This window comes from Mercenaria mercenaria, chromosome 18 (genome assembly GCF_021730395.1).
Source record: "Mercenaria mercenaria strain notata chromosome 18, MADL_Memer_1, whole genome shotgun sequence".
In the NCBI taxonomy this organism is placed as follows: domain Eukaryota; kingdom Metazoa; phylum Mollusca; class Bivalvia; order Venerida; family Veneridae; genus Mercenaria; species Mercenaria mercenaria.
The window spans coordinates 19,327,420-19,337,319 of NC_069378.1; positions in this window are offsets into that span (position 1 = coordinate 19,327,420).

Here is a 9,900-nt window from a genome sequence, read left to right on the forward strand (position 1 = left end):
AACGGTGCACAGGAACACGATTTTATCCTTGTGAATGTATTACGGTCCTGTTATATATGAAGCGTATAGCTTGTCTGATTGTAGCTCGCCGTTGAACCTTATTCATATGGATATAGCTCACCAATCGCTTTAGAATATATCAGATAAGCGATCATTGTTAATACAAAAAACTTCAGGAAATAGATTAATCGAATATGTGTCGTTCTAAAGTATTTGAAATGGTTGTTCATGCGTGTTTTCTCTCCAGATGATTATGAATTAAAAATGTTTTTGTTCATATTCAAATCAGTATCTGAAGCATTTTTCATGTATCAGTAGGTCAGAGAAAAGAAACTTCTTTATCAAATTCACCTTAAAATGAGGTTTTCACAGGGCATGACCATGTCATATCAAAGAGAATTATAACCACATGAATAAACGTATGTACCACATAACGGTTTGCCTCACTTTTAAATAAAATCTTCTAGTATAAGCCGACCCTTTAGAAGCATAATATGCAATCAAGCAAAATAATAGCAGACTTGATTTGATTGAAAATGTGTATACTTAACGCAATTAAAGAAGCACGTTTGTTTTATGCCAAAAATGTTATCTTATTTAAAATCGGACAGCTGTGTAGACTGACTGTAGAATACACATATTGAATGGCTGCCCGGTCAATAGTCTACCTATTGCATAAGGTCCAAACGACCTAGACTATTGATCGATAAACCATTCAGCAAGTCTAGTACATTTTTATTTCATGTCACATCATAAATAAATTTTCATAATATTTTACTCTACATTTTGACTTCACCCCAGCAAAACCAAGTGTTCGGGTATAGACCTGTCAATAACACAGAATTTGGACCAGCGGTATGAAAGTGTAAAGTAAAGTGTTTGTTTATTGTAGTGTCACCCCTACTGCCAATTTGGCTTATGAGACACATACACACATTGGACAGAAATACTTCCCGATTCCTATATTTAAATGTCAGGCAGCAGGCAGGTAGGCAATCGGTAACCATTATTTAACTAGCTGGCGGCTCACCAACCGGTCTCTCTTCTGTAACAAGTCCCGCTTCTGACAGGGCTCGAACCTTCGACCTCCCGATTGCGGGGCAGGTGCCTTATCCATTAGGCCACCGCAGCTCGGTGTATATATAAGGAATTATGTACTAATAGCCAACGTTGTTGGGACTTTTTTCACAAATGCGAAAACAATGGAATTTCAAGGTTTCGTGCCTGAGACCAGTTTGGCTGCACTTCTTTTCACCATTAACATATGAAGTTGAAATTGGTGTTTTGTGGTAAATGATATGGAAACCCAAATGTGAAAATGTTAAACAAAAATTCTCTTGAAGACACTGCGTTTGAATTGTATTTGCTTTAAGGTTGAGCAGTATATCACAAAACAACAGAAATCATTAGTAAACGAACAACATCTTGACAAACAACTTATCTGTCCAATACACGTTTTACTGTTCTGTCCCATAGAATTGGATACTTAAAATATTCTAAAGGAGTCGTCCCCCTTTAAAGAAGAAATGCCATTTGTAAAGAAATAAATGTAAAACGATGTTTTACCTAGTTATGTTAAGTTTAAACACTGTACATTGTTGCAAATGCATCAACACGAAGACATTTAACAGCTCTTTAAAAATGGTGAGTTTTTAAAGGCGCTGAACTGTCCAGAAGTGTGGCCCCTTCATGCAATCCCTTTCCGGAATTCAATACATATATGAGTAAATTGACAATGGTTTTGTAGAATAATATACATGTTTTATATGCTGTTTAATTTTCATGTAAAACAATGCTTTCTTTCTATGATTTTGTGATGTTCAAATTTTTTTCTCCGAAACAAGGACCTAACTCTTAATGATAATAAAAAGATAAATCGGGAAAATAAAAATGTTAGCTGCGAAGCGTAAAAAAATATGTCATTTTTCAAAACGAATGACTATGATGAATTGTAGGGAGGCATTTTGCAGTTCTTGGAAAACAGTAGCAATATGTCATCCACTCCTGACATCTGCGTTTTACAACAGCAGCCAGATTTGATACAAACATTCAGATGTGTATAAATACTTAGAATTCGCCTAATTACACACCTGCGTGTCATCATGACCATAATGTTTTGATTTCTGTTATCTTCTTTTATTACGTTTGTTGCAACAGCGACGGCTTTGACAATACAACACACAACTGAAAAGAAAAGCTAAGTAATGTTTGATATTTTGATTTTCTTCATAATGAATTGTAGTATATCCGTTTATGATTATCCTTGGGCTGTAACTTGATAAGCCCAAGAAGTCTCACTGATAGAAGACGGCTAGATGATAGTTAGTTACCATTTAAAGCTTAGAGCATACGCATTTTACATTTCATTTTACATTTATATATGAGCCGCGCCATGGGAAAACCAACATATGGCTTTGCGACCAGCATGGATCCAGACCAGCCTGCGCATCTGCGCAGTCTGGTCAGGATCCATGCTGTTCGCTTTCAAAGCCTATTACAATTAGAGAAACAGTTAATGAACAGCATGGATCCTGACCAGACTGCGCGGATGCGCAGGCTGGTCTGGATCCATGCTGGTCACAAAGCCATTATGATTGTTTTCTCATGGCACGGCTCATATTAAAGTGACCATAAAATATTGCCGGCTTCTTTCATCTGTTCCAACATATATTACATCTGGCAGCGAGGATAAAAATGGATATTAAAAATCGTAATATTTTACTTTTGTAAACGGTAAACAGTGTCAGTTAAACTGAATTAAGGCAAACATTGGCAAATAAGGTGAATTCAAATCAGACAGAGAAACTATTTAAAACTTTGTTGAAAGGATGGAACAGTATTATAGTGCAAATGGAATAAAAGACGAAAAGAAGCTGCTGTATTTTGTCTGTTATGGGTCCAGGGCCATATGGAATCTTAAGAAATCCAGTTAAGCCAGAGTTTCCTAAGGATAAGAAATATGCAAAGATAGTTTAGGTGCTAAAAGACTATTAAATGACAAAGCCGTTGGTTAGTCGGAACGTTTCAAGTTCAGTAAACGTAAGCAGAGAGAGGGCGAGAAAACTGTGAATAATGTGGTGGCGCTGGAAAAACTGGCCATATTTTGCGAATTTCAGGATTTTCTACTTTTGCCCTCAGAGATTGGCTATTGTGTGGCCTGAAGTCGGAAGCTATCCATAGGAAATTGCCATCTGAAAATAACTGACATTTGAAGATGCATGTCAAATTGCAACAAACATGGAGATGGCTTCTGAGGACACAGCGAGTTTCCAGCGTCAGGATTCGTCTGTGAACATTAATTCCATACGCCACAAAGAGAAGCACAAGGTGCATAAAGGTTTTCAGAACAATTTGCACATGAATACAGGCAAAGGTTGCCAAGGTACAAGTATACGATCTAAGGAATACTTCCTGTGTGGAAATATGCACGACCCGGAAAAATGCCAATTAAAGCATCCAAGTGTTTTAAATGTAAGCGAGAAGGGCAGTTAACGATATAAGCAATATGTTGATTCCTTGGATAGCGAAGATTTGTATAGCGTATACCAGTTTCGACCACCTGTAGAAACCTTTGGGGAAAATTATATTGGAACAAGTTTTGGTAAACATGATGGTAGCAATGGAATTATACACCGACAATTCGGTTAGCGTTGTCTCAGAAAATGTCTATATTAGGGCTTTGATTGATTATCCGATAGGAAAAACTGATTTGAAACTTAAAAATCTTATTCAGGTGATAAAATTGAACTCTTAGATCAAATAACGGTACCCGTGACATATGGCAAGAAAACGTATGAACTTTCCTTAATCATAGTGCAAGGAAATTGACCTGCATTTGTTGGAGAAATTGGTGGCAGGAAAGTCTACTGAATTGGAAAAGTATATTATGAGTGTGATAACTGAATTTGAACAATACCCCGGAAGTCAATGGGGACAACATTTAATTTACCTGTGAATGTTTCTAAAGCGAACATTAGGCTACGCGACAACGCAAAACTAGTATTTTGTAAAGCCCGGCCGGTACTTTACACGGTCAAGGAAATTGTGGAAAAGGAGCTTAATTGGTATGAAAAGTGTGGCATAGTTTACAAACAACAAATAGTGATTTGGCTACACCACTGGTGGAAGTTCCGAAACCCGATAATAGTGTACGTATATGTGGAGATTATAAAGTAACCGTGAACCGAGAAATTAATGGGGAACAATACTCAATACCAAATACAAAGGATCTATTTGCGACGTTAGCTAGTGGGGAGAAATTTTCAAAGCTAGATTTGTCCCAGGCTTAGATAGATTTTAACGGGATCTAGCAACGGTTCTGCATCCTCTGCAAAAGCTCGCAAAGCGAGCCGTGCGTGGCCATAGACAAGTGAAGGCGACAAAGCGTTCAACTGAAGCAAGTAGCTGTTAATAAACATTGGTTTATTGTTTCATTATATGACATGAAAAAAACTAGTGACACTTGCGTGCGATTCTTCACAGGACGGAACAGTGGCAGTCGTATTACATATTATGGAACACTAAGAACGTTAAGTCAGAGTGAACAAAACTACTCTCAGACTGTCAATAATGATAACTGACCATATGCCGTTGACGACCATATTACGTCACAAAAAGTGGATACCAACGTTGGCAGTAACCATAATAGTTATGACATAATGTATGTAGGAAATCTGCTGATCACGCGAACTGTGGTTTTCTGTCGCAATAGCCGATGACCATTAGTGATAAAGAGGACGTTGATTTCGTGTCATATAACACAAATATACCACAGATATAACAAGGATATCGCGGAGGCGACACGAAAGAATCCTATACTTAGTAAAGTGTATGAGTGTACACTTAATGGATGACCAAAATACGTGATTGATCTAAATTTGAAAGACGAGATTAACTTTCTGTTCATAACCGAGTAATTTTATGAGGATTGCAAGCGATTGAGAGCAATTCATTGACTCAGATTTCGAAAGAACTGTACAATATGCATGTCAGTTCAAGATTCATCAGCAACAGCACCATAACATCCATGGAAATGGACAACAAGGCCATGGCAACATATTCACACTGACAATGCTGAATTCAAACAACAAATATTTCTAGTTGTTACGGATAGTTATTCTAAATCCGATGAAGTCAACAACTAGTGAGAAAACCATTGAAAAATTACGAGGATTGTTTTGCATTGTTGGAGTCTCCCGAAAGAATTTATGAGTGATAACGATCCCAGGTTTCCATCCGCGGAATTTAACGTGTTTATGAAAAATAATGGAATAAGGCATGTGTTAGTCCAAGCATATCATCCGAATTTGAAGGGAAAGAGCAGTTTTAGTCTTGAAAAAGAACCTAAAGGAACAAATATATATTTGAGGCAAGAAACAGTGGAATGAACAGTACTTTAAATTACAGTTTATCAAACTTTCTGTTACAGTGCAGAAATACACTACACTCAGTTACTAAGGAATCTCTTGCACTGTTATTTTTGAAAAGACAATTACTTAAATACAAGTAAAATTTTGATGCAGAGCATCAAGTCGCCGGAGAACTGAACTTATTATTAATAACAAACATTCATGGCACAGAGATTTTCGGACCGTCGAATTCTGTAGCACATAGACTTACTTACAGTTTGGATTGCATTTGCACCTGGCTAGGGATGCAAAAATTGTTTTATATTTAAAGCACTCAAATGCAAAGTTACTGAGATGATTTGAATGTTGGGTGCATTTTGTTTATATCTTTGTTAAATAAACATGAATGTGTTATACATACATTATAACTTATGAGACTTTTTGCCAATATTTTTAGTGAGAAAACAAGAGCTGTCAGAGAACAGCAACGCTCGACTATTCAACAGCCTTGTTAGTTGAATGAAAATAAAAGTTGAAAAATGTGAATAATCATGTAAAATTGCAAAATAGGGTTATGGAACCTATAAAATGCATATCAGTTCATGACAATGGACAATTGTGTGAAGTTTCAATCCATTCCAATTAGTGGGTACTGAGATACCAGCTTACATACAAGAATTTTACCAAAAACTGCTAAGTCAAAAAGGGACATAATTTTGTAAAAATGCAAAGTAGAGTTATGTAACCTGTGCATTACATGTCAGATCATGACAGTGAACAAGTGTGTGAAGTTTCAATCCATTCCCATTAGTGGTTACTGAGATACCAGCTTTAATACAAAAACTTAACCAAAAACTACTAAGTTGAAAGAGGGGCATAATTTTGAAAAATTGCAAAGTAGAGTTATGGAATCTGTACAATGCATGTTACATCATGACAGTGAACAAGTGTGTGATGTAGTGTATACTGAGATACCAGCCTGCATATAAAACCTTAACCAAAAATTTCTAAGTCGAAAAAGGGCCATAATTTTGTTAAAAAAAAAGCAAAATAGAGTTATGGAACATGTGCAATGTAAGTCAGTTTATCACAGCGAATAAGCGTTTGAAATTTCAGTCCATTCCCATAAGTGGTTACTGAGATACCAGCTTACATACAAAAAAAAACTTAACCGAATTGGGACGCCGACGCCGACGCCGATGCAGACGCGGACGCCGAGTGAGTCCAATAGCTGTATCTATTCTTTGAATAGTCGAGCTAAAATGAAAATGGTCATGAAATGTTTTAACAACTGGTAAAAAGAGGCGAAAAAATATGAACATCTGCATGATTTAGACATGTGTACGCTTGTTTTTTTGAACTTTGACAAATAAGAGTCAAAAGTTATAAATTAAAAAATAAATGTGTTTTATATATTTCAAGCTACTTCATGTAACATGTGAAGTTTGCAGGACAAACTTTTCAAACTATTATTTTCCACGATGTTATTAGAAGATATTTGTTAATGATATAAATGGATTGGATTTTGTAACAATCACTATTTTACACAGACGTAAAATGACAAAATAAAGACAGAGAAGGATTTTGATTTTATAAACTTTTACACAGAATATTATCTTTGATGTTAGTAAAAGATATGCAGAAAAAAATATATTGTTTTGTTTGAAACTTATTTAAATTTCAGACACTTGTTCCGACAGATTCCTGTTGTTTATTTTTTATTGTTTGGCACAGGTACTATACCATTTTACTGAACCCTATTTAAGTTTTGACTGAAAAGTCTATTAACAGAAGAGAACAGAACAGTCAATTAACTGAACCAATGTAAACTGACGTACAATTCCCCATAAAATTCAGGTTGAATACGATTTTTTTTCAGATTTACTCTCTCTTATCAAATTGTCACCGAGATCAAACTGACAACATAAGGATTGGTCCCGCTGAGTGGGCTCAAATACTGTAAATGTTTAAACTAAACAGTAAACTTTCTTACAAATTATGAAAGATGTTCATGGTCTCCCCATTCTGGTTCTCAAAAAAGAGAGAAACTTGTTTTATACAGACAGGTCACTTTATGTTACTTCCGTATTTATATTTTCTTTTGATTGATATAGATTTCAATAAAAGGCTTCAATAACAAAGTTCAACTTAATGTTTTCTGTAATCAGTCTGCTAATTTCTGGTATATGTTTGAAATGCATTTATGTACAACATCATACAATAATCAAACAATCCATTGAGTTCACATAAACAACACACATCACACAATATTTGTCCGAATCTTTTAACCATAAACCTGGCTGTTATCAGATCATTCTAAAAATAGACACAGATTAGACTCTTCCACACGTTTATACTACATGTGCTATAGGGATAAGAATTTTATACAGTTTTCCTATTTTCCTAAAAAGCTATCTTTTGAAATAAAAAAAAAAGATCTTAAGCAATTTTCAGCTTCTAATTCCTTTATGTAAGCCTTTCATTAACTGACATATTTTTCTTTTATTTACAATATCATTTTTCATTTTCATATTTTAATAACTTCTCCTACCAGCGGAAAAATCATGAAGTGTTTCAAATAAAATCACCGGTTTCTACCGGCGACTAATTATGCTCATGATTTACAATTAATGTGTTTACTTGTATTTCAATAGGGAAATATTTTCACTATCTGTGTTCCAGTAAAATGCTGAGAAAAATAAGATAAGCCCAAGAAGTCTGCCTTATAGCAGACGGCTAGATGACAGTTAGTTAACATTTAGAGCTTAGATTATACGCATTGTACATACCTGTGATCTGTGAGACCTATGTGACATGTACGAAGTATGTGACATGTATGACGTGTGTGACCTACGTGACATATGAGACTCATGTGATATGTGTGACCTTGTGTGTCCTATGTGACATACATGGCATTTGTAATGGTTTCAGAGACTTCGCTGTAACAACTAACTTAACAAATAAGAAGATAGGAACAAATTACGTAATGGCCAAGTTTTCAGGTTGACAAGTGTGTTACTGCTGCTAATGAAACCAGGAACATATTGTTTTAAATGCCTCTGCATGTACCTGTCACACTGAAAATAAGTTGTATCTTAATCCGCCTGCTGTAGCAAAACATGAATAAAATATTGTAGAAGTTTTTAAAAAGTAAGTTTTATTTCCACGAAATGCCTCCGAACGTTTATCCGCGAAAAGGATTTTAAAAAACAATAGGATTTTAATGAAATACGGCATGAGCATTTGTAATACTGTATCATGCCAAAGGTTAATATATGATAAATTTGCAAACGTGGTGCGTCTGACAGCGAAATTTTCATAATATAAACATTTGCTACGCTATCTCGACAGATATTTTCATCATAATATCAAAGTGAAGATTTTTAACATTACTTCTGAACCATGTATACATTGTGTATACTTAACGTTGTTAAAAACGCATGTTTGTTTTTATGCTGCATTTCTGATATCGAAACTTTTCAAATTTGAATAGCATTCAAACGTTTAAAAAGTTTTTAAACGTTTGAATGCTATTCAAATTTGAAAAGGTCCAGAAAATCTTTAATAATCCTTTAATAATGAGGAATATAAGAAAACTGACAAAATGTCAGTTGGTTAAGTTTCGAAAAAATCCACCAAATTCTGATTAAACACCTTTACCGGCTTGCCGTGCAAAAATCATGTCGATTAGGACAGAGGGCAAATAGTTTTGCCTATTGGTCGATAAGCCAATCAATAAGTGTATTCTATTTTAGTACATGGTATCATAAATAGTTCTTCATTCCTAATTTTCTCCAAATTTTGACTTTAGACAGGTCAATAACAAAAACAATCTACCAGCGGTATATACAAGGCGGTATATACTACTTTAAATTGGCCAACAGTGTTTTTGTACTTATAAAATAGACTAGCCCGGTTTACAGGTTGGTCAGGGCTACGGATATGCGATATGTATTGTATTTTGTCATTCTTTTTTAGCATGAATCCCCTTCAGTTTGGAACCGTCCATGTTTACAAACATGTTTGATTATTTTATGAGGAGTAAAACCAACTGATTAAAATCATATCTTATAAACGCTACACAGAGCCATGATTCAACATTTTGAAAGTGAAAGTAGAAGTTTAAATAAAATCTATGTTTAGCCTTGGATTCCAGTTTTCAATATTTGTTGAAACTAGTCGTCTGACTGGTTCAAATAAAAATAAATTGGTGAAATTAAAAATAGCAAATATTGGAAAGCCGATAGTACAGAAAGATGATCAGATCCTACAATACTTTAGTCAGATTGGTACTAATATCCAATTTAGCTGGGACTTGTTTCACAATTATTGCGAAAACAAAAGCATTTCGAGGTTTCGTACCTGAGACAAGTCTGGCTGCACTATTTTTCCACCGACTGCGTATGAAGTTGATATTGGTGTTAGTGGTAAATGATCTGAAAACCCAGTTATTAAAATGTTGCTAAACAAATATTCTTTTGTAGAGTCTGCGTTTGTGTTGTATTTGCTTATAATAATTGAGCCGCACCATGAAAAAAACCCACAAAATAAT